Source organism: Lampetra fluviatilis, chromosome 46 (assembly GCF_964198595.1).
Source record: "Lampetra fluviatilis chromosome 46, kcLamFluv1.1, whole genome shotgun sequence".
Taxonomy (NCBI): domain Eukaryota; kingdom Metazoa; phylum Chordata; class Hyperoartia; order Petromyzontiformes; family Petromyzontidae; genus Lampetra; species Lampetra fluviatilis.
In genome coordinates this window covers 1,941,466-1,966,594 of record NC_136320.1, presented here as the reverse complement: position 1 = coordinate 1,966,594, position 25,129 = coordinate 1,941,466, and the positions used below count along the sequence as shown (strand labels likewise).

The 25,129-nt window shown below is 55.6% G+C and overlaps 1 protein-coding gene across 24 annotated transcripts in view; it reads left to right on the top strand.

Moving 5' to 3' along the window:
* The first annotated feature begins 1,431 nt into the window (after positions 1-1,431).
* PTPRD (protein tyrosine phosphatase receptor type D) overlaps positions 1,432-25,129 on the top strand; it is a 214,913-nt gene continuing 191,215 nt past the window's right edge. For 13 of the 24 annotated variants that reach the window (XM_078876899.1, XM_078876908.1, XM_078876909.1 and 10 more), the window contains exon 1: positions 1,432-1,682. The gene's annotated coding sequence lies outside the window, so the exon portion shown is untranslated. The remainder of the gene's footprint in view (positions 1,683-25,129) is intronic. The other 11 variants (XM_078876904.1, XM_078876910.1, XM_078876903.1 and 8 more) reach the window with 2 other exon arrangements.

The window sequence follows — 25,129 nt, the reverse complement described above, 5'->3', positions numbered from 1 at the left end:
GGGGAGGGAGAGCGTGGTGGTGGTGGTGGAGGGGAGGGAGAGCCGGGTGGCCCCACTCACTTTATCTTCGTTAGGAGTAAATTGCTCTCGCAATTCACAGCGATTTAACACAAGGCCGTACACTGCACGCAGCTAAAGGTCACCTCACCAGCCACTATTTCGAGCGGATAATTAATTAATTAATAGAGCGTGCCTCTGCATATGTACACACGCTCAACTTTGGAATTCCTTCCCATCAGTCAGTCTCCTTCTCCCAAGCTCGCGTGACGTTGCTCATTTCAAGGCTCCTCTCAACTCGACCCCGAGAGTGCTGATTGTCACTGACCGCTTTGCGTTTTGGACCTTCGGGTCTGTGCTGAGCACCCATGGAGACGCGCGCACAACCACACACATCACGGGACTGTCGTCAACACTGTCTTATATAAATGAGATTAACGGATTCTAAGTTAATTAAATCATACTCGTTAATGTACCGTCCATTGTCAACGCACTGTTCGATGAAGGACTCCAATCGCAATGTTCGTCATTGGCGTTCTTTGGCCTTGTAGAATATGTAAATAATATACATCGTGTGCAGACGTGTCGGGCAATGGACCTTCTTCAGAGCGGAGAGATCCAAATAAATGCTAGGGATGCGATGAAAAAAAACCAGAGTGATGGCTCTCCCTGGGAGGTGGGAGGGGTGGAACGGGGTACAGAGAGCCACGGGTGCAGACAGCCACGCATAGCTGGGAGCCACGTGGAACAGTGAGCCACGCATAGCTGGGAGCCACGTGGAACAGTGAGCCACGGCGAGCAGAGAGCCACGCATAGCTGGGAGCCACGGGGAGCAGAGAGCCACGCATAGCTGGGAGCCACGGGGAGCAGAGAGCCACGCATAGCTGGGAGCCACGGGAAGCAGAGAGCCACACAGCTGGGAGCCACGGGGAGCAGAGAGCCACGGGGTGCAGAGATCCACGTGGAACACTGAGCCACGGCGAGCAGAGAGCCACGGATTTTAGGGAGCAGAGAGCCACGGATTTCTGGGAGGCAGGGGGAGAAATCAGTCGATGTGGCCGGCTGCTGTCCGCTCCAATAAAAAAGGAGCCAGTCCGCTTCTCCGTGCGGTGAGTGGCGTCGGGGAGTGGGAGAGACGGAGCCGGCGCGATGCGGGGTAGAGGGGAGAGTCGCAGAGAGGGGGAAGAGGCAGCAGCGGGGGAGAGGGATGCCGCGAGGAGAGAGCGCGGGGAGGGAGAGGGCAGACAGCAGCCTGGGTGTTGCGGGGAGGGGTGTGGGGGGGTGGAGAGGCAAAGAGTGGGAGGGAGCCGGCGCGGGCGAGAGGAGAAGGAGGAGGTTAATGGGGGAGAGGAGGAGGAGGAGGGGAGACGGGGAGGGGACTAGGCGTGGACACACCTCCCACATTCCCCGCTCGCAGCTGCAGCGCTCGGCTCTCTGCACAGATCGACAGAGGCGAGCCGAGCGTGAGGCTGCCCGCTCGACTCTCTCTCTTTCTCTCTCTCTCTCGCGAGCCAGCGAACGCGCGCGCGCGCGCGCACCAGCGCGCACACCCGCGCGCGTCCAGCCCAAGATTCCGTTGCGGATTAATAAATAAAATCTCGGGAGTGCCGGGGTCCGCGCGCGCCGCGGTTGTGGATCGTGAAGATATGTCGGAGAGTCGAACGGGCGGGTGATACGACGGCAAGGTGAGTGGCGAGAACGGGAGAGAGAGAGCGAGAGAGCGACTGGTGAGTGCGCGAGTGAGAGCCACTCCGCACTGCGATTCCGCCGTGCCGGTTGTGAGCGCAGTGGGACCCCCCCCCCCCTCCTCTCTCCTCTTCACCCCCGAGCGAGGACTCCCCCCCCCCACTCCACACCCCTCTTCTACCCTCCTTCGCTCGATCGGGGTACCCCCCTCTAGTTGGGTGTCCCTACCCACCCTGGGAACACTTGCCCCGGCCCTCTGCTTCGCCTCTCTCAACGTGCTAAACAATGGCGCGAGGCAGCAGCAGCAGGAGGAGGAGGAGGAAGGCGCACACGCTGAGGATGGGGTCTGCAGCTTGGCTCCGTGTGTACCCCGCGGAGCCGAGAGGGGTGCGCGGTCACCCATCAGTGGCGTTGGACCCCCCCCCCCACTTCCAAAGCCCTACCGTGCTCCCACGTGGCCGCAAGGGGTGAGGTGTTTAGGTCCGCGTGTGGCTCTCCCGTCTGGTTAAGCCCGAGCGAGTCGCGATGTCGTCGCCCGGAGCAGGAGTCTAACCTTGACCCTGCGACTGTGGGGCGCGTTCGGTGCACGGCTTTGAAAAATCGCGCAACGACTTTCGGTGAATTACAGCAACAACAATGCGTGTGCTGATAACGTTCTGTGGCTATGTACACACACCCAGGAGAGCCTCGCGGAGTCTCGGCAGTGCTTGTCAGGAGGATCCTGGGCCATGTTTGACCGATTCTATTCACTGCCTCCCGAATCGGTGAACGCTTTGGCCGGGTGGCTTCACAGTTTTGCTTCGTGTGGAGGGGAGGGAAGCACCCCTGTGGTACAAGGAAACGACCCCAACACGCATTTGAGTTGGGGGGGGGGCGATGTGGGGAGTCGAACCCAGGCTGGGGTGGTCGTCGACTCGAGCGTTGTGATCCCACGCCGGTTGAAAAGCGCAGGACGCACCCAGCCGCTGTGTGGTCTCGGCGTGAAATCCGCCTTTGTATCCCACGTCTCACCTGGCAGATGACTACTCGGGTATGTCATTCGACTCTCACCTGGTTGAAATAAAGGACACGTACCCCCCCCTCCTCCTATCTGCGTCCACCGCCCCCCATTGTCAAGATGCATCGGTTGAACACCTGTTCCGTAGGGTGCTATTGAGCGCGTCGCGACAGCACGAGTCGAGTACTCGTCACGTTGGACTTCTTTCGCACCGTGCGTACCCAAACCCCGTGCTAATCGGAGGTGCGGCGTGATGCCGGGTGGTAGCGTGGGTCTTGTGCCGGAGAGGCTCGACGCGTTTGTGTTCGAGGTGAAGGGAGTGACACCGGGTGGAGGAAGGCAGGTGCAGGCCATCGGGCGGAGCGCGTCTCGTGTAGATGCGTTGACTTCATTTGGAGGGGAGCAGACGGAGGAGGAGGAGGAGGCGGCGGGGACGTGGTGGAGGATCGCAGATCCGCGGTGCCGCGTGTACGGGGACATCAGGCGGGGTGCGCTGACGGAACGCGCGTGTGCGGTGGAGGTTTGCCCGGTGTGGGGAGGGCGTCGGCTGTCCGTCGTGGGGTGGATGACTTCGTGCGGAGGACGTCGGTTGAACGGTCTCGGCTGACTGTGGGACATCAGGTTGGGGTCGTCAGCTGTAGAATGTGAGGTGGGCGACATCAATAGGACGAATGGTGGAGGGCATCAGGTGTAGAATGGGCGGTGGGTGACATCAGTAGGACGAATGGTGGAGGGGCATCAGATGTAGAATGTGCGGTGGGTGACATCGGTAGGACGAATGGTGGAGGGGCATCGGGTGTAGAATGTCAGGTGGGTAACATCAGTAGGACGAATGGTGGACGGGCATCAGGTGTAGAATGTGCGGTGGGTGACATCAGTAGGACGTCTGGTGGAGGGGCATCAGGTGTAGAATGTCAGATGGGTGACATCAGTAGGACGTCTGGTGGACAGCATCGGGTGTAGAATGTCAGGTGGGTGACATCAGTAGGACGAATGGTGGAGGGGCATCAGATGTAGAATGTGCGGTGGGTGACATCAGTAGGACGAATGGTGGAGGGGCTTTAGGTGTAGAATGTCAGATGGGTGACATCAGTAGGACGAATGGTGGAGGGCATCAGGTGTAGAATGTCAGATGGGTGACATCAGTAGGACGAATGGTGGAGGGCATCAGGTGTAGAATGTCAGATGGGTGACATCAGTAGGACGTCTGGTGGAGGGCATCAGGTGTAGAATGTCAGATGGGTGACATCAGTAGGACGAATGGTGGAGGGCATCAGGTGTAGAATGTCAGATGGGTGACATCAGTAGGAAGTCTGGTGGAGGGGCATCAGGTGTAGAATGTCAGGTGGGTGACATCAGTAGGACGAATGGTGGAGGGCATCAGGTGTAGAAAGTCAGATGGGTGACATCAGTAGGACGTCTGGTGGAGGGGCATCAGGTGTAGAATGTCAGGTGGGTGACATCAGTAGGACGAATGGTAGAGGGCATCAGGTGTAGAATGTCAGATGGGTGACATCAGTAGGACGTCTGGTGGAGGGCATCAGGTGTAGAATGTCAGATGGGTGACATCAGTAGGACGTCTGGTGGAGGGGCATCAGGTGTAGAATGTCAGGTGGGTGACATCAGTAGGACGTCTGGTGGAGGGATTTTAGTTGCAGAATGTCAGATGGGTGACATCAGTAGGACGAATGGTGGAGGGGCATCAGGTGTAGAATGTCAGATGGGTGACATCAGTAGGACGTCTGGTGGAGGGGCATCAGGTGTAGAAAGTCAGATGGGTGACATCAGTAGGACGAATGGTGGAGGGCATCAGGTGTAGAATGTCAGATGGGTGACATCAGTAGGACGTCTGGTGGAGGGATTTTAGTTGCAGAATGTCAGATGGGTGACATCAGTAGGACGTCTGGTGGAGGGGCATCAGGTGTACAATGTCAGATGGGTGACATCAGTAGGACGAATGGTGGAGGGCATCAGGTGTAGAATGTCAGATGGGTGACATCAGTAGGACGTCTGGTGGAGGGATTTTAGTTGCAGAATGTCAGATGGGTGACATCAGTAGGACGTCTGGTGGAGGGGCATCAGGTGTAGAATGTCAGGTGGGTTACATCAGTAGGACGAATGGTGGAGGGCATCAGGTGTAGAATGTCAGGTGGGTGACATCAGTAGGACGTCTGGTGGAGGGGCATCAGGTGTAGAATGTCAGGTGGGTGACATCAGTAGGACGAATCGTGGAGGGCATCAGGTGTAGAAAGTCAGACGGGTGACATCAGTAGGACGTCTGGTGGAGGGATTTTTGTTGCAGAATGTCAGGCGAAGGACGACTCGGGTGTTGCTTGGGACGTCATTCGAATGACACGAGGCGGGGAGCACGTGGGGTGTATCGGACGTCATTTGTCACGAAGGGCCTTCAGTCGGAGGAGGACGTGAGCAGGGCGTGAGGAGGAGACGGCGGATGGCTCGCCGGAGGTGCGATGGGTGGTAGTCAGTCGCGCTCGCCCCGTGCCCTTCGTCTCTTCTCCCTCTCTCTCTCTGCCGTCACGTTGCACTGCGGCCGTGGCATTTACAGTAGCACACACAAATACAAAGACCCCCCGTATAGCCTTTAACAAGACTGTCGGGGCAAGTGCTGTTTAGCCAGCGCGTAAGAAGGCCAACACGGCAAGCGAGAGGTGGGGGGGTGGTGTGGCCAGCTCCACGCACGGACACACACGCACATATATATATACAAAAGACAAAGATCCCCCGTATAGCCTTAACAGAATGTTGGGGCAAGTGCTGTTTAGCCAGCGTCTATGAAGGTCGGAACGGCACACGTCGGGGTGGCTGGGCCAGTCACCCCCCCCCCTGCCGCCTTTGTCTCCCTCATAGCGATGTTTCCACACCACACCAGGTACTCATGTGAGACCGAGTCGACACACATACAATGACAAAAATCCCCCGTATAGCCTAAAACAGACTATTGGGGCAAGTGCTGTTAGCGAGTAGCACCTATGAAAGGCCGGCACGGCAAACACGCGGGGGTGGGTGGCCAACACCACGCCCGGCCGCCTTTGTCTCCCCGCTGACGATGTTTACACACCGCACCAGATACTCATTTGAGGCTGAGTCGACCTAGGGGAGGCCCAGGCCCGGTTCAGATTAATCGTCACCGGTGTTGGCCGTGAGCGGGAATCGAACCCGGGTCGCCGGGTTCGTAGCGCAGCGTAGCGCCACCGCTCCCCGCCTTATAGACATGCAGTGGGTCAATAACCAGAGACTCATACACACACACTCACACAGTCCGGGCAAGTCGCTCGTTACGATGACAGAACCAGTTTAGAGGTGGGTCACCTGGGCAACAGGAGAAGTCGTCTAAATTGGGGGGGGGGTGGGACATCGATACTGGAAAAGTTTAGCCGGGGCTATATTAGCAACGCGCTCGATAAATAGTGCGGTTGAGCGTGCATCAGTGGCGCGCAACGCGATCCGATTGTACGGCGGAGTGAAAGCAGAAGGAGTGTGTCGGCTTCGATGCCATCCATCCATCCTGAAGCCAGCGTCCCCCCCCCCCTGCCAACTCTCGTCCCCTTGCTGGGGTTGTCTTCCCCAAGCTTTTACTGTTCAACGTTTCGCGCGAGTAGCCCTGACGCGGGGCAATTGGGACGACCGCACGGACAGACAATGAAGTCGGTTGTCGGTTCGGCCCTGAATATCGGCGTTTTGCCAGCATCGCTCAAAATGTTTATAGTTATTTTTTTTTTACATATATACTGCTGGTTACTATTCGACGTTTCGGGCCACGTGACCTACTATTCCACGATTGTCCAGAGAGGAGGAATGAGTTGTCAGACAGCTGGCATGTCAGCGGTCCTCAACATCGTCGCTTCACAATCGCTTTTCCTGCACCTTCACCTCTGCAAAAGTGTCCGACGTTTCGGGGGCCACGTCGCCTCCCCGCCACGGGGAAGGAATGTCAGTGTTGGCTCTCTCCCTCTCTACGCGTGGAGGAGTCCGCCTGCGGGGAAGACTTTTTTTGTGGAACGTTGCCAAACACACAAAAAAACGCAAAAAACGCATCCATTCCTCGCTTTGTTCTCGCAATGCGGTCCAACAAACTCCCCCCAGCGCTCATCCTTCTCACGCAACCAGGAATCCCACCTCGGCGCTCCCAGCTAGAGACCACCCCACCCCACTCACCCCACCAATGAATTGGCCGTTCCATCTCCGCCTCGCCCCTAACCTAAGCCTCTCTCCGGCGGTCGTTCTCTTGTAACTCTTCCGCCGACGAGGGAGAGAGAAAGGGAGAGGTGAGCTTGAGGTGGGGGGGGGGTACAAGGCAGAGGCGAGGAAGGAAGCTGCAGAGGGTGATCTTGAGCTGCGAGGGATGGAGAGGGGTCCGGGATGGATGATGTGCTCACTGCGTTTCCCAATGTCAGTCGTCCTGCCGGGTGGCTCACTCCCCACACACACAACACACGGACGACCACACCTCACTCGCTTACCGGGTGAGGTGTGGCCATCTATGTGCGTTGTGTGTGTCTGGGGGGAGGGCGAGTGGTTGTGTAGCCGTTAGGGCACTTGCGCTACAACCCCACTCACGGCCAACACCAGTGACGATTATCTGAACCAGTCCTGGGCCTCCCATAGGTCGACTCAGCCTCAAATGAGTGCACCTGATTGCGGTGTGTGAACATCGCCACGGGGGAGACAAAGGCTGGCCGTGCGTGCTGTTGGCCACCCATCCCCTCGTGTGTCGTGCCGGCCTTCATAGGTGCTAGCTAAACAGCACTTGCCACAACAGTCCGTTAAGGCTATATGGGGAATATTTGTCTTTTATATGTCTGTCTGTAAAATCGGTGGCGTCGTGGTGAACGTGCTTCGCTGCAAACCCGGCAACACGGGTTTGATCCGCGGCCTATATCAATGACGAATTTCTGAACCAGAGCGGACCTCCCTTAGATCGACTCAGCCTAAAAAAACATAGTGAGTGGCGGTGTGTAAAAACCACAGCCAGCCCTCCCGCTTTCGCGCCGGCCTTAATAGGTGCTCGCAAACAGCACTTGCACCCAACAATCTGTTCGGCTAAAGGGAGATATTTGTCTTTGTGTGTGTGTGTGGTAGTATATACACACCTGTTCCAGACCTCCCTTACATCAACTCAGCCTGAAACGAGTTGCAATTGTTGATAAAACACCATTCGCCATGGCGACGAAGAGACAAAGGCGGCCGGGCGTGGTTCTGTTCACCGCCCGCCCCCAACACACCACCCTTGCCACACCTTAATAGGTGCTCGCTAACCACACCGCTTTGCCCTCTGCCGTCTTGCGAGGCTTTACCGATGGGGTATTTGTTTGGAATCTACACGGAGCAGAGCCGCGATGTCTGTGCATTTGTGGAAGGCGCCTGAATCGGGGCTTCCAAACCCCCCCCCTCGCTGTCATCCCCTTGAGCCCCACTGCACAATGCATGGCGAAGAGGGGAATCGATCCGCTGCTGTTGCCTTTGTTGGGGGAGGGTGGCGGCGGGGGTGCGGTTGGGATTGGGGCGGGAAATTCCCCTCCCCCCCCCACAGGTGTTGCCGAACAGGTAACAGGTGTGATGGCTGTGGAGTCGTCTTATCTGTGAGGCGCACATGGCTGGGAAGGATTTAGGTAACATAAAAAAACCTGTGACGGATCTGAGCTGGTGGTGGATATTCGGACCAGCTGTTTTCATTGCCCCTGTCCTCTGTCCCACCCTGCCCCCCCCCCACCAAAATACCTGCCCCATTGTCGTTCAGTCAATACTTACCCCGCAGGTACGGGGATTGAAGTTATAATGCAGACACGCGTGTGTGTGTGTGTGCGTTGATGCGCCGATGCCAATCATCGATTAACGCGCTCGCGACGAGCGCACAAAATCGTGCTCGTGTTCAAGAATCGCGTCGGTATGGATTACGCAAATCGTCGGCAAATGTTGCCCTCGGGGGCTCACGGAGCGAACGGGCGAACAACAGGGACGGGGTGAGAGGGGGTGGCGTTATGCCATTGAGAAGGGGGGGGGGCAAGCGAGGCGGACAACACGAACGAGACGGAGTCGCGTGTTGCCGCGCACCCAACACGTGGCGCCAATCGGGATCGGTGTCTGACAGTCAATCCGCTCCCGTCGCCAAGCAGCAAAGGGGGGGAGGGAGACGAAATAGTCGCGCGCCTATTAAAAAGGCGTTGGCAGCTATCGTTAAATATATAATAATCCGCCGTCGTTGGAGAGGGGGTTGGAGACGAATGAAAAATTAACCGCCGAGGAAGAGATGTCCCAGTTGGACACCACAAGCCGCGTGTGAAGCACACGCTGGCGTCTGCAGCGACGCTCCCTCTGTCATGCGGATCGCAGCCGATGGGTGGCAGGGACGGGGGGGGGGGTCGCGCCTCTCCCGGTCATTCCAGGGTGGGGGGCAGGGGACACACAGGCTACGGCACGGATACTGTGCAGGAGAAATTTCTAATTTGCATGCGCAGGGGCGGATGTAAGAAGGCAGGTTAGCGGCGACAAAGCACACAGCTGATATGAGCACGTGACACAAATGCCCTTTATGGACATAACAACAACAACACACGAACTCGTACACAACACGGGACCTCCGATGAGCTCGGTTGGTTAAGCACGGTGCGAAAGAAGTTCAGCACCCGGTGCATTCGTACGGCACACGACGCCTCGCTAGCGCGGAGCGAGTGACCTGCTTGGTGATGCTTGGCTTGGCAGTGGTGCACGTGGACAACCAACAACACTAAAATCTCAACACATTCGTGAAGAACAACAACAACAACAACTGTGTAGCGTCACAAGTGAAACAAATTTATGACAGGCGGCATTTTTTAGGCGATGACATAGCACACGAGGTGAATGTGTTGAATAAATGTGTTGCCACTGATGGAATGTGCCGACTACTTTTTGTTACATATTGATCCATAACGTACGGACAGCTTGTTGAAGGAATTCGTCGATGGTTTTGACACTCGCGGGACAGAACGCACCATCAGCATCCCCAGCATCGGCGGGTCGGCTGTCTGACAGCTGTCTGACAGCTGTCTGACAGCTGTCTGGCGGCGTGGACTGCATAGCATCCCCAGTCTCCCGGTCCTCCTCTCTATGAAGACTTGTGATTAAACGTTAGGATTGTGTTTAACCCTTAGTAGTTGTGATTCGCCCTTAGGGCTTGTGTTTTTAACCCTTTGGACGTGTGATTAAACATTAGGACTTGTGTTTAAACCTTATAACTTGTGATTAAACCTTAGGACTTGAGATTAAACCTCAGGACTTGTTATTAAACCTGAGGACTTGTGTTTAAAACTATGGACTTGTGATTAACCCTTAGGGCTTGTGATTAACCCCTACTACTTGTAATTAACCCTTAGGAGTTGTGTATAACCCTGAGGAGTTGTGATTATGGTGAATGTATAGCCACGTACGAAACGCATGTATGTAATATGTAGATGTGTTTCCGCTGCGGTGTTTTTTTTAGTAACATCTTAAAGAATAGCACGGAAACGAGATGTGAAAAATCAACATGGCGTACGGCAGCGGCATCGTGGTTAAGCAGAACTGCGCTGTGAACCTGGCCACCTGAGTTCAATTCCCTGCCCGGGCTAACAGCATCAGAGTTGAGCGATGACCTGAACCGCTCCTCAGCAGGCTCCCCCCTCCCCCGCTACTTCACCAACACGCGGTGACCGGCGCTGTGGAGTACGGCCAAATAAGTGACCGCCGCATACCACGTCGGGGGAGCAGTGGTGTAGCGGTTAGCGCTACGCTGCGCTACGAACCCATGACCCGGGTTTGATTCCCGCTCACGGCCAAACACCAGTGACGATTATCTCAACCGGTCCTGGGCCTCCCCTAGGTCTACTCGGCCTCAAACAAGTACCTGGTGCGGTGTGTAAACATCGCCACTTGGAGAAACACCCATGCTCTTGTGTACCGTTCCATCCTTCATAGGAGCATCGCTAGCAGCACTTGTCCCAACAGTCTGTTCAGGCTATACAGGGGATCTTTGTATTTGTCATCCAGCAAGCAGACTGACAAAGCGGGCCGTGAAATGTGTAGTATTATCGAACGTTTTTATCAAGAGGAGGCGAGTAGCGCGCCATCATCCGTGGCTTTTGGCGTCTTCGGGAGATGGCTGAGAGGCATCGCCAATCGGGGCGCCGTTGTGGCAGATCGTTGTCGAACGTCAGACTCGAATGCAACCATCGCCTTCGTCTTCTCCAATTGCGCGGCCGCTGATGACGCTGATGGACAGCCACGGCTGTAATTTCACGTCGAGGTGCTTGATGAGCCAGGCGATTGCGTCGGGAGGAGCGGAGTGGTGAATCGATGTGATGCCTCCTCCATTGTTACAGACGCCCGTGTGAGCCTCGGTCTCTATGCATGGCCATGGTTCTATATGTCTGTGTGAGTCCCTATGTGAGTCTATGGGTCTCCATGTGAGTTTATGGATCTCTGTGTGAGTCTATGGGTCTCAGTGTGACTCTATGGGTCTCAGTGTCAATATATAGATCTCCGTTTGAGTTTATGGGTCTCTGTGTGAGTCTATGGGTCTCAGTGCGAGTCTATGGGTCTCTGTTCGAGTCTATAGATCTCCGTGTGAGTTTCATGGGTCTCCGTGAGTCTATAGATGTCACCCCCGCGTGTCACCCCCTCGTGTCACCCCCACAGTGCACCGTGTGCTCTGCGGTGCGTCCGTAGTCACGGGACGTTGGGTCTGCCACCAATTTGACACGTGCAACATTTTCGCGGTGGGGGGCGGGGGGGGCGATCAACGAAAGTGCCCCCCTCCCCTTTTTGGGGCGCCTGATATACAGGAGGTGGTGGGTTCGAGCCAGACTCTGACGCCTGCATATTTTGAGTTTGCACGTGTCCTCTCTCCCCGTGGTTTGCGTAGATTTTTCTCCGGGTCCACGTGTTTTTTTCTCCACCTTTGGAATGAACATCGCGCGGTTAGAGAATGTGGCTGCGAAACATTTCCACGTGATGAGAATCCAATTCGCTGAGCTATTATTTGCGATAGCCAGGCCGCTCCTGAAGAAGGGCTGCATAGCTCAGTGGGTCGTAATTCTAGATTTGAAGCTTTCGTGACTGCAAGGATTCATATTCTTAGGTTTTTTCGGTAAAGTCACGTAGGTAAAAAAATTAAATTAAAATTAATAAAAGTAAAATAAAAATCACGACGTTTCGGAGGCAACACAAGCTTCCGTCTTCAGGTGGAACCGTCACAGCACGATAGCTGAATCAAGTGATTATCAGTGGGTCTTACCTGCTCAAATAAAACCAAAAACATTTTTTTGTTTAATTCGCCGCGTGCAACGTTTTTGCAGTGAAAGGGGGGGAGCGGTGGTGGTGCGATCAGCGCAAGTACCCCCCTCCCTCCCCCCCCTTGTTCCAGTCGATCTGACGCGGCCGCTACGGCTGCCTCCTTTGAGAAGGCACGAGAGGCAAATTCGCACCGTGCTCTCACCCGCCCGCCTGCCCGCGCGCTGTCATTATTGACCCCAAACATTCCTGTTTGTGAACCCTGCCTCAAACACAGCTGCGTGGCCTCTGTGTCCAAATAGCACCTCGCCCCCACTGCCCCCCTCCCCTCCACTCCCACACGCCCCACCCCCCACCCCCCACCCCAGCGAGATAAGTTCCAAATGAAGCAAATTAAGAGCGTGTCGGCTAATTGTCTCTTATAGCCGCGCACGACTCGACGAGTCTGAGTGCTCATTAATTATATATTATATATATTTTTTAATCTGAGCACTCACTTTAGGTTGCTGTCAGAGGTGCGACAAGGTCAAACTGATTATGAATCTCATTTCGGAAGAGGCCTCTTTGGTTTGTTGATGTTTGAAAAAAAATTAAAAAAAAAGTATCGCGGACCGCGTGTGGCGTCCCGATTAATAATCTACTTTCGCTCGAGAACGTGCGGTTACCAAAAGACAAAGATCCCCCGCACAGCCTTAGCAGACTGTTGTGGCAAGTGCTGTTAGCGAGTAGCAGCACCTATAGGAAGGCCGGCGGTACGACGCACGGAGGGGGTGGGTGGCCAGCACCACGCCCGGCTGCCTTGATCTCCCTCGTGACGACGTTTACACATCACACCAGGAACACATTTGAGGCTTAGTCGACCTAGAGGCGCACTAACCGCTACGCTGTCAGGCACATTCGAACAGGCTGATTCATGTGGCTGCTAGCCTGATTAATTTTTGTTTTATATATTCGAGAAAAGGCCTGGGCAGGGGAGTCGACAGGATGGGCAGCTGGGGGACGGGAAATTCAGACGATATGAGCGCAACCGAAGCGAGACGGCGCCCACCTTCGAGTGAGCAATGCCCGACGAAACAGGTGGACTTCTCCATAAATCTGGCTGTCGCCTGATGAAGCTAGTTGTAATTACTGGCGAAACGTCGTACTCAGATTGTAAATGTTGTGGCTTGGCTCTCCAACACACCGGTGTGCTGTGCTAGTGACGAATTGGCCACGTTCTGTTTACGTGACAACCCTTACTAGTTGGCTGTGTCGGGTGGTGGAGGGTTTTAACGACACGTTTATATGTTTACGCGATCTAAGCAAAAAAACAAACTCTATAGTGAATGCCCGACTCGTGGGCGGAGAAAAAAATAACATCCTCGCCAATCGCACGCTGTGTTACATGCCAGGGCGTAAACCAGCGCTTCTTAACCTTTACTGCAGCCTTGCACCCCTTCATAATGTTAATAGATACATAGGGTTTCATGAAACAAAGTATTTGTACTTACGTGGCAATGCTTAATTTGTGCAAATGGAACCAGCTGCTTCCCACTGCTGACTTCCACCCCACCCCTCCCGTTCCGCCCACCCCACGCTGCCCCCCCACCCCCAACCGCTCGCCCCCCATTCTCTTCCCCGGTGTTTCTCAACAACATCGCACCTATACCCGGCTGCGCCCATTGGCTCTTCGTCGACAGCGGCAGCGGGGACGGTCAAACCAGCACAGCTGTTGTCCTAGCTCAGTGGTTCTTAACCTTCACTGCAGCCATGCACCCCCTTTGGGATCTCCAGTCATTACAAAGATGTTACAACGTTAATGCATGCAACAGGGTTTGATGGGACACAAGTAAGGTGTGACTTTCGTGCCCGTGCTTAATTTGTGTTTTTTCGACGATTTGCTTCTAAAAAAAAAATAACTGCCCATGTCCCGCAGCCCCCAGAAAGGGCATCTCGCACCCGCAATGGATTCGTGCACCCCAGATTAAGAAGAACCACTGGCGTAGACCAACGTCTTGTTCCTGCTGTACAGCGTTGGCAAATTGCGAACAAGTCAAATATCGGAAAGCTAAGCAGGAGGGGTTTGAACCTCGTTAGTACACGGATGGGAGCCCACCAGGTGCAGTGCGGTGACAGACATGGGGGGGGTGGCAGTGGCAGTGTTACCCCCCCCAACCCCCAGCCCCCTCGTGCGTGAGCTTCCGTTAATTGAATTGGCCAAACATCCCATTTTAGCCGGAGGCCTCCTGAAACAAAAATGATGATCTTGAGATGGCAATGAGGCGTTGCCGCTCTGAGACTGCCGTTGTTTTTCACGATTGGGTACACCGGTGCGCTGTTCTGCACCGGTGTTGCGATTCAGAGCAGAGCGTGCGTGGCTCTTGACGTGGACTCGGTTCGTGAGTTCTTTGCGAGCGCTCGCTGCTGCCGACGCGGAATCAGAATCGTTGTTTGGACAGGGAGGAATCCGATGAGCTATGAAGCTCTTTTTGTCGCAGACGTCCAGATGCGTTGGAGCAGGAAACATAGGAAGACAAGTAAAACTATAAAACATGTTACTATGTAAGGCCCCAACTGGCTATCACAAATGATAGCCCAACGAAGTTGCTTATCGTGTGGAAATGTATAGCAGACAGACACTCCAATCGCATGTTTCTAAATGTGGAGGGAAAACCCGGAGGACCCGGGGAAAAATCCACGCGACCACGGGGAGAGAGAGACACCGCAAACTCCAAATAGACACCAGGCGTCAGGGTCGGAATCGAACCAGCGACCTCCTGTACTCCAGGCGAGGTAGTTAACATCTCGCAAGTGGGGCCTGGGCAGGAACTCGTCACCAGACAGGACGAGGGCTCGCGGTCGTGACGAACGACGGCGTTGGCAGCTACCAGAGGGAACGCGCCCGGGAGCGATGCAGTACATCTCGTGTTGCTGAGATGCTGGGTGGATTGTTTTGCATTGAAAGTGCCTTGAGAGAATTACGACGGCTTGGAGCAATTCTCTTCATCCGGCAGTGGATAGATCGTGGCTGACGATGATGATGATAATGATGTGTGTGTAGGGTTAACCGTACAATCGTTGGCGGGCGGTGGGGGTCACAGAACACAGGTGCGAGACTGGGTGGGGGGGGGCGTTGGAGGTCAAAGGCTCCTAACCCCCCCTCGAGGCCGGGCGTAGCCGGCTGTGGCCAAACAGCTGAACGTGGCACTGACTGCTCCCTCGACAGCCGAGGCCGTCTCCCACCGCCACCCAACCACTGCCCCCCCAATCACCACCATCACCCCACCACCACCACCACTCCACCACCACCACTCCACCACCACCACTCCACCACCACCCCACTACCCCACCAACACCACCACCCTACCACCGCCACCACCCCACCACCACCACCACCCCACCACCACTCCACCCCACCACCACTCCACCCCACCACCACTCCACCACCACCACCCCCCCACCACCACACCAACACCAACAACACCCCACCACCACCAACAACACCCCACCACCACCCCGCCCAGCGCCCGCGTCCAGTGTCGTGTTTGGTGGTGGCGAATTAGCATAACTGGTTGGGCGCGCATCGGAGCGGTGAGGCGGTGAGGAGGTGAGGTGCGCTGGGGGTGGAGAGGTCGCACCCAACCCGTCCCGCCGCAGGCTATTGTGGCCGGATCGTCGCACAGCGTGCGCGCGTGTGCGTACGCGCGCGTCTGCGTGTGCGCGCGAGGAGCGGTGGCACAGCGGTTAGCGCACTGCGCCACGGAACCCGACCACCCTACCCGAGTTCGATTACCCGCTCACGGCCAAACATCGCTGACGAATATCTGAACCCGTCCTGCCCGGGACTCCCGTAGGCTGGCTGAAACCACAGTTGCGTAACCGGGTGCGGCGTGTAAACATTAGCATTGGGGAGACAAACGCGGCCGAGCTTGGTGCCATATCGGCCCTTCATAGGTGCTCGCAAACAGCACTTTCCCCAATACTTTGGTGAAGACCACATACGAGCGATCTTTGTCTTTGTTTATCTGTGTGCGTGTGTGTTGCGTGCGTGCGTGTGCTCACGCAAATGGAAAAGAAATAATGTCTATCTGGATGGTGACGTCACCGGCGTGCGTAATGTTTACAAAACACGCCCGGTGTTGCTGCTGCTGCCGCCTCCTCCTCCTTCCCACGAGTGCCGAGGCGAGGCGGCTGCCAACAAGGCGCGCCTCCCCCCCCCCTCGGACGCTCTCTCGCGGTAATCCGGGACGTGAACACTCGACCTTTTATTAGAATGCCGCGTTCCCATGACCACTTTAGAATGCGAGCCGGACCCCGGGTTCACGGCCCCGGGTTCACGAACCGGGCATGGAGGCTTCGTTCAGATTTCCCACAACGATAGTAAATACACCTTTGCCACTGGTACGTCTGAGCAGACGTATCAAGCTCCAGGTGTTTTCCACTGGCGATCTGTTCAGCCCAAAGCGTGCTACGCTGGTCTCACGAGGGCGTCTGAATCTTGCTTTGGGCCAAGCAGGGCCAGGGGCGTTGGCTAACGACGGCGTCCTTTGCTTTTGGACGTCAGTCACTGCGACGTGAGAGGCGCAGAGTTTGTCGGCACGCATCTTCTGCAGTGGAAAACGACAACAAAAACAACCTCGCACGTCCCGAGCTGTGCTGGGCTGGCTTGACAGGGCCGTGGCAGGGCTCGGTTGTTCTGTGGAAAAAAGAGGTATTACCGAGCTGTGCAGCACACGTACTCCAGGCAGCTCGGTTTTCTTTCACGAGGGAGAGGTGGCGGGGGCGACTGGCTCTCCCCCCTTAACCGGTAGTGACGTCGTGACGTGGCCGATGTGGATGTGATGCCGTTCCATCAACGGCCGTGGCCCCGGAATGGTCAAGATTGGTTTGAGTCCGTGGTTGCTGTTAGTGCCCGTGGAAACACAGCAATAATGTACCCTGGAATGTCGAGAGGTCACGCAGAGAGGTCACGGGGAGAGCAATCGGGGCACCGCGCTGCTTGACGCATTGTTGCTACAAACGGCACGGAGGATTCCAAGAATGTGGCGGCCTGGGTTCCACCAGTTCATTTTTTTTTTGGGGGGGGGGGGGGGGAATTCTTGGATGGAATGAGGGTGGTGAAGTTTTGGGGGGGGGGGTGTGGGTATGGATCGGGTCCCAAGGAGAAAGGATGTTTGAGAGCAGGGAGAGGAGGTGGGGCTGGAGCAGTGAAGTGCGCGTACGGGAAGTGGGGGCAGCCCAGTGCATCTGCTCTGCCCGCTGACATTCAAAGTCGCTGGGTCACTTGCCACGGGGATTCTCATGCTGAATGTTACTGCGCACAACCCCCTGCTCCTCTGCCTCCTCCTCCTCGTCGAGCGTCTGCCCCGTCCCCCCACCTCCCGCCACTGCCGGCCGACCCTCCTCCCCGCGTCCGGGGAGAGGAATCCGATGATGACATTCTTGCGCATATGGAGGACCGGGGCGGCAAGTGCCTCATCATCCCCCCGGAATGTTGAGGTGCCGTGTCAAGGTGTTGGCCGGGGCGGGCAGGGCAGGCGGGCGGGCGGGAGAGCGAGAAAACGATCGAAGCCATCTACGCTGCACGGGGCTTAGCCCAACGCGAGAGATGTTTGCACAGACGGTCGGCCACAGACGCCCCCCGGCCTTTCAAGCCACGGACCCCCCCACTCCCCATGCCTCGCGCTGTTTAACATAACACGTCCGTGCCCTAAACGAGCTCCTCTGTTCCTCGCCGTGCTGTGCTTATCCTCTGTTTGCCGTGGCTTTGCCGCGTGGAATGGTCGTCGTTAAATACCTTCTCTGCTTGAGCCTCCTTTTTTTGTTCGACCAAATTCCACGGGTGGGCAGCAGGGGCTTGAATTTCTCGTGGAACGCGGTAAACGCCGCAGCCCAATCCACCCCTCAGACCCCACCGAATAAATGTTTTTTTGGAGCAGAGGCCCCAGACAGCTCCGGATGGAATTAATGCCTGGCTGCCCGCCGGTATCTTTCTGTATTTTTGGTGGCACCAAAGAAATAAACTCGGGGATTTTTCTTTGGCTAGCCGTCAAACTAAAACGGCCACTGATTCGCGCGCTTTCAGATCCGCTGCCTCTGCGGCCGTCTGGAATGCACTTCCGATGTCAGGAAGCCACTGGAGCTTCACACTTTTAAAGCATCTAGATTCAAAACTCATGTCTTTAGAAATGCTTTTTTGCGTGTTCAGTTTTTACATCCTTCCCCCGCACATCTGATTATCACGGTTGGCGAAAGACATTCAACATAGATGCATACAATGAGCAGAAAAAAAAGTCACGCTCTGGATTTCCACAGAGAAGCGTGAGTAATACCTCGGTTTATTTGAATCGAGGTGTATTTGCACGAGCTGAGAAATTGTCCCATTTAAATCGACGGAATTGTTCCCCTGTAGCCGCCGCCACTGCCGTCGTGCGATGGCGATTGGCGTGGAAATGTACAACTCTCCGTGATTGGATGAAATCTGCCGCGCGTGTGACTTTTATTTAGTTTTTCCACTTAGAAAACGCATTCGCCGCACGCAACCATGCGTGCAATCGGGGTGGGGGAGGGGAATAACTGATGTGGTAAAAAAAAATTGCTGACGCACAGGCGCTGTGTGAATTGCTGTATTGTGGGGATCCTGAGAAGTGGCGGTGGCCTGGGAGATACCTTCATCCAGCAGTGGATTGACCATGGCTGACGATGTTGGTGATGACGATGATGATGGATGACGTAAAGTTATCTTCCTAAAGCAAGCAGGATGCGTCATTTGAAAGCTCGTATCAATATTTACTTGGCGCTGTCACCTTTTACTCGCCACCAACAAAAATAAGCAACTTCTTTACTCAAATAACCGGTCCTCGCTTGAATAGAAAAAGCGAGAATGTGAAACGCCTTAATTTTCACGGCCGTCTCAACGCAAGCATCTCGATGGTGTCCGGCGCGGCGGTGTTGTTGTGACGAGACTCGTGGACAAGGCCTCGCTCGCCGGGAGCTGATGCAAACAAGCGGCGGTTCCGTGCTGCCGCCTAATTGATCGACGGCTTGAACCCCACCTCTCCCCCCCCCCCCTTTTTACCGCCAGTGTTTCTTCCTGAAACAATTACGGCTAATTAGGCTCGCGCTCAGGAGCCTGCGCGCCGCAGCAGCTTGCGCGGAGAAACGCATCGCGCCGAGCCAAGAGAGGGCCCTGCGGGTTTGCAAATCCCACAAATACTTCTGTCCCGACGACGACGACGATGATGATGGCCGTGATAATGCCAGCGGGGTCCCCCCCGCGCTGCCGGTGAGTTTGGCCACGTCAATGAGGGAGCGGCTTCACGCGCGAGCAAAATGTGCGGAGCGAACGAGGAGAGAGAGAGAACAAATAACAAGCAACCGCACGTACGAGGAAACGTCGCTTCACTCGGCACCCTCTCTTCTGCTGGCCACGCTTCGCAGCCTCCCCACACCCCCCACACCTACAACTCCTGGCAAGCCATCGGTGATCTCCCAAAGCAGTGCTAACCGAGAGCCGGCGCATTTTTGGAGCGATTTGGCCGCAGACAAATGGACGAGGGGGTTACTTGGCCACGCCACGCGCTTGCCTTCGCCGTGCAAATGCATGCAGCGGATTCCGGGCTCTCGGTCGATACGACATCTGCTGCGATTCGGCGTGTCTGGGGCTAACTAATTTTCGCGCAATTTTTTCAGACGGGTCAATAATGGGCGGGCGGCTCGTGCATCAACGTAAATAGCTCCGGGCTCCTCAAGGGCACGTCCCGACGAGGTGTGGCGGCGCTGGCTGTGACGGGGGATTCGGCGGTGGGTGGCGGCGGCGGTGCGCTCCTGTGCCATCTAGGGGAGACCCAGGACCGGTTCAGATAATTTCAAGGGTGTCATGCGATGGGGGACGTGTGTGTGTGTGTGCGAGTGAGTGAGCAGTTAGCGCGCTGCGCTATGAACCCGGGATCGATTCCCGCTCACGGTCAACACCAGTGACGATTATCTGAACCGGTCCCGGGCCTCCCCTAGGTCGACTCAGCCTCAAATGAGTACCTGGTGCGGTGGGTAAACATTGCCACGAGGGAGACAAAGGGGGTGGTGTTGGCCACCCACCCCCTCGTGCGCCGTACCGGCCTTCATAGGTGCTCGCAAACAGCACTTGCTCTAACAGTCTGTTTAGGCTACACGGGGGATCTTTGCCTTTGAGTGAGAGAGCCGCTGGGTTTTCACGGCAATTTAGAAGCTAACCACGAGCCGTGCTGGACTTTTCCCGGATCAGCCCAATTCGGTCCACGTGTTTTTTATCCCACCCAACACGAGTTCCCATGGACTCATCTCCCCCCCCCATCTCCGCATCCTGTTTCTTCCGCATTCTGCCTATTCCTTCTGTTCGCGGCCAGGGGGGACGCGCACGTAATCGTTAAAAATCAATTCTAACGAAGTTTAACATGTGCTCGGGTTAGCTTGCGCTCTCCCGAGATAATGAGTAATTTTTGTTGTTGTCGTAATTTCCCATCATGTTTTCATTTAATAGAAACACCCCCCCCCCACACACACACACACAGAGCTGCGCTTTCAGCGAGACGCTCTTCTTCCACGAGATCACGACGCAGAGCCACAGTTACAAACTAAGCCACGTGACCCCGGAAAAATAAATAAATACGAGGCCACGCAGGCCAAAGTTTAAAACAGCTTCACGTTCATGCAGAAGCCCATCCGCCCAGAGATCTTGAACCGGGCCGGGCCTAGTGGGAAAGTGCTCATGGGAACCGCGGCCAGAGAGACGCAGATGAGCGTGAGAGCTGGCCCCCTCGGGGTGCTCCGTGCGGGGTGGCTGCCGTCGGGAGTTGGGCCACCCCTGGCCACGGCCCCGGCCTCAATCAACGCGGTACCACCAGCGCCGGCAGCAGGAGGCACCAACCGAGACGCAGCAACAGCAACTTACGACTGCAACAGTTGCAGCGAGAATGACGCGGGGAGCAGCAGCCCCGGCGGTAGCAGAAGTAGGAGCGTCGGTGACGGAATCCGTACCGCGTTTTCCCTGCGGCGACGCCGCCGCCGACGCCGACGCCGCCGCCGACGCCGACGCGCGAATGGAGCGTGACACGGATCGCGAGGTTGGGCCAGGCGGGGGGTGGGGGGAGGCCCGGGCTCCATCAAATCTCGCGAAGGCCTCCGAGGACACCGCCCGCACAGGCCCCTTCCCGTCCGACCCGAGCGAGGCTGTACAAACGAGACGAGTTGAGGGTGCGGTGAGGTGGGAAGAGCTGGGAACGTGTGAATTCAAATGGCACTGGTGGCTTTGGGGTTGTGGGTTTCCTCCCTCCCTCCCCCCACCCCTCACGGCCACCTTTTCTCTCCCACACGTACATATATCTATAATCTACTTCGCCATCGTCATTTGCAGTGACACTTCCAAAGCCATCGGCGGTGGTTACGTGCCGCGGAAGACGTGCCGCTGTGAAGATCGAGTAAGGGGAGCGACGGCGCGATTTCTCTCTCTTTCTCTCGGGATTCAATAATTTGTGCTGACAAGTTAATAGCGGCGGAGATGCCCCAACGACATCGGGTTCAGCTCTCCCCCCCCCTACACCCACCGCCCCCCGTCAGCAGGCATCGCGTGGAACGAGAGGCCTCGATTGGCAGCGGCTCGCTCTGCTGCCCAGAGAGGAAAACACCGATGCCAAAGATCCTTCATCGTTAGCGTCGTCATCACGACCATCATCAGCAGCAGCAGTGATCTATACACTGTTGGATGAAGGCGGTTCCGTCCTGCCCGATTCCCAACTCCGGAGCACCGAAGCTGCTTCCATTGATCCGTCTCAGCGGTCGATGTTCAGAATCAAAATATTGATTTCTCCTGGAGGAATCTGATGAGCTATAATGCTCTTTGTTTTTAACAGATGTCCAGTTGGGGCGGGTGAGAACGTTACGACAACAAAGAATATAAAGACACGGTAGGAGTGAAAAGTATAGGATACGTAAAACAAATAACCTTTTTTTTAAATATACAAATAAAACTGAACTACTTGTTAGCTTGCCAGGTAGAGCCCAATGAGCCATCAGCAGCTTTTCTTTCAGAAGCGACCTGGCCACAAATGATAGCTCAACGAGATTACATAAATCTCGGGCCATGTGGTTATTTTTTGTTCCATCCTTTGGTTTGTCGCTCCGTTGTTAGTCTCGACCACCGGGCCAAGATCTCTAAGGGGTGGCCTTAATCCTGTGGGGGAGGGTGCGGGTTAATACTGAGGGGGGGGGGGGTCTCTCTCACAGCGTGGACTCCGTGTGAGTGTGTGTGGGGGGGGGGGCATCATTTGGAAGAGGGCCACAGGAACCCGTCAGCTTGTCCCACAGCTGACAAACAACACCTGTGTTTGTGGATCCGTTTCCCCAGGACTCTGTGTGGTTTTTTTTTGCTCACGTGTGCACGTGTGTCTGTGTGTGCATGCGCGGGTGTGTGTGTGTGTGTGCAGGTGCACGATTCGTAATTATCAAGTTGGTGGCACGGGACATTGATCGTCCAGAATAAATGTTTGATAGGATGATATGTCGGTGTGTGTGTGTCTGTATGTGTGTCTGTTTGTCTGATTGTGGGTGGGGAGCGGTAGAGTGGCAGTTGGCACACCGCGCTACGAACCTGGCCACCCGAGTTCGATTCCCGCGCACGGCCACTGCCAGTGACGATTATCTGAACCGGTCCTGGTTCTCCCCTAGGTCTGCTCAGCCTCAAATGAGTAGATGTTGCAGTGTGTAAACATCGCCACTAGGGAGACAAAAGCGTGGTGTGCTCCACCCATTCTCTCCTGTGTCATGCCGCACACGCACACTGCAAACGTGTGTGTACACGTGTGTGTGTGTACACGTGTGTGTGTGTACACGTGTGTGTGTGTGTACACGTGTGTGTGTGTGTGTACACGTGTGTGTGTGTGTGTACACGTGTGTGTGTGTGTACACGTGCTGTAAAATCCACAACTCGTACTGTACACGTATCTTCAGTGCCCAAGCACATGTATAATGTCACACACGTGAACATCGCGTGGCAGTCATACGCGTGAACGTCACACATTCACACGCACAAACATCACACCATTCATACACGTGAACATCACCACGCAGTCGCGCTCGCTTTCAATTGTTTCCCCACCGGCGGTTTGCGGGGAATGTTCTCGAGCCGTGGCGGTTGGAAAGCGCTGCGAGTCTGTTTAAATTAACAAATGATACGCGTTGACAGTGCCGTATAATAGAAGGAAACTTCGGGGAATTAAAACAAAACAAGGTGTTTATTTATTTTTAGAACGGTGGTGCGAAATCGAACTTGCAGCCACCACCGCCACGGCCGCCGCCGTTGTCGTCAGCCATTGTCTATCCACTGCTGGATTAATTACAAGCACCACGTGAACTTCCTGCCCATTCGTCTGCTCCGACGCAGCTCCGTTATCAGAAGCCAGATGGTGGGGAGGCTCCTTCGAACCATCGCCATTAAACGTCTTCAGCCATGACCTATCCACCGCTGGATGAAGGCCTCACCCCAAGCTTTCGGCCCGCCTCTCACAGTCCTGCAGCGAGACAAATCCATCCAACGCCTTGCACGTGAGCTGATTCCATCGCTCCATCTCCGTGGCAGATGCTCCCGTTAGCTCCGGCCGCCCGCCGAGGCCCTATCATCATCGTCATCGGCCGTGATCTCTCTGCTGCTGGAATGAGTGAAGGCCCCTCCCCTGGCGGTGGCCATCCCCCGTGGCCTCGCGATGCATAGCGAGCACCACGCAGCTGATCTCATCTCTGGCGTGCGTGAACTCGTCGATGATGATGACGATGACGACGCGAGCCGCACCTTGGCTGTGAGCCCGGCTTCTGCTGCATCGCAGCACCGCGACAGTTGTCACGACGACTTTGGGTTTGGGAGGGGGGGGGCTTCATCCAGCAGTGGATATATCGTGGCTGATAACGATCACGGTGAATGATGATGCTGAAAAGCCATGCCAGGAATGAGAGCGCTGAGTGGTTTTTTTTTTACACATGGGCCTCACACGTGGGGGCCCTGGCGATTGGGTCCCGAGCCCCCCCCCAACCCACTCTCTCTCCAGGCCGAACGCCGGTTGCTCCCTTCTGCCCGCTTGTGTAACAGCTGTGGTGAGTTAGCAGTACTTAGTGTGAAAAGTGATGCTGTTTGGACGTTTACCCCGGGAGTTTAGGCATGCGCGACTGAGCCGACGAGTGTGTGGTGGTTCTGGGCTGCCCGGGGGTGGTGGTGGTGGTGGGTGGGGGCAGTCCTGGAGGCAAATGGGCCCGTAAGGAAACCGAGTCGAGATTTCAGGGCCCTCTAGCAGCTGAGAGAGAGGCTCACGGATCTGTGACAGCAAGACAAATAATTCACCAACAACCACAAAAAATTTGCTCGAATTTCAGATGCTAATTCTGTAAAAATGCAATTAACAAAAACAATTGAATCATATCTCATCTCTCTCTCTCCTGTTATCTCACTACATCTGGTCTCATCTGCATCTCTTTACTCTCATCTCGATGCAGCTCTATAATTCGTCCCACGTGTCTCTCATCTCACTACAACGCTGCATATTTCTCGCCTATATCTCTTATCTCATCTCACTCGGAGTTTGTACATTTAAACGAGGTGGCCTCAACAAATAATGTATGCATACTCTTAGTGTTTCGGTAAAGTCACGTAGGTAAAAAATTAAATTAATAGAAATAAAATAATAATAAAAAAAACTAAGAGTATGAATCCTTGCAGTCACGAAAGCTTCAAATCTAGAAATAATGTATGCCCCCCCACCACTTCTCCCACGAATGGGCCATTAATATCGCCACCATGGTGGGGGGGTGCAGGTGATGGAGGTGGGGGGAGGTGAAAGGGGGGGGGGGGCACGGGGCGGCACGGGGCGGCAGTCTGGCTCCCATGAGAGAGAGGGGGGGGGGTCCCGGATGGGTGAAGGCTGTCCGGGGATTGTGTGTGTGTGCTTAGGAGCCGTGTTGACATTACCGGAATGCCTCCTCCGACAAGAATGCACTCGCGCCCAAGTGTGGAAGCAACCCAGAGAGGATGGAGCCTGCCAGGTCCCTGCGAGTCTCCCGGGCGCTGCCGTGAGCATCGCACATTCTTCGCGCCCCAGGAGTGACGGACCCTGTCCAAACACTGCATTCTGCCCTTTTCAGCGGCTTACGGTCGTCCGCTTTCGCGAGTAAATGCTCGGCATA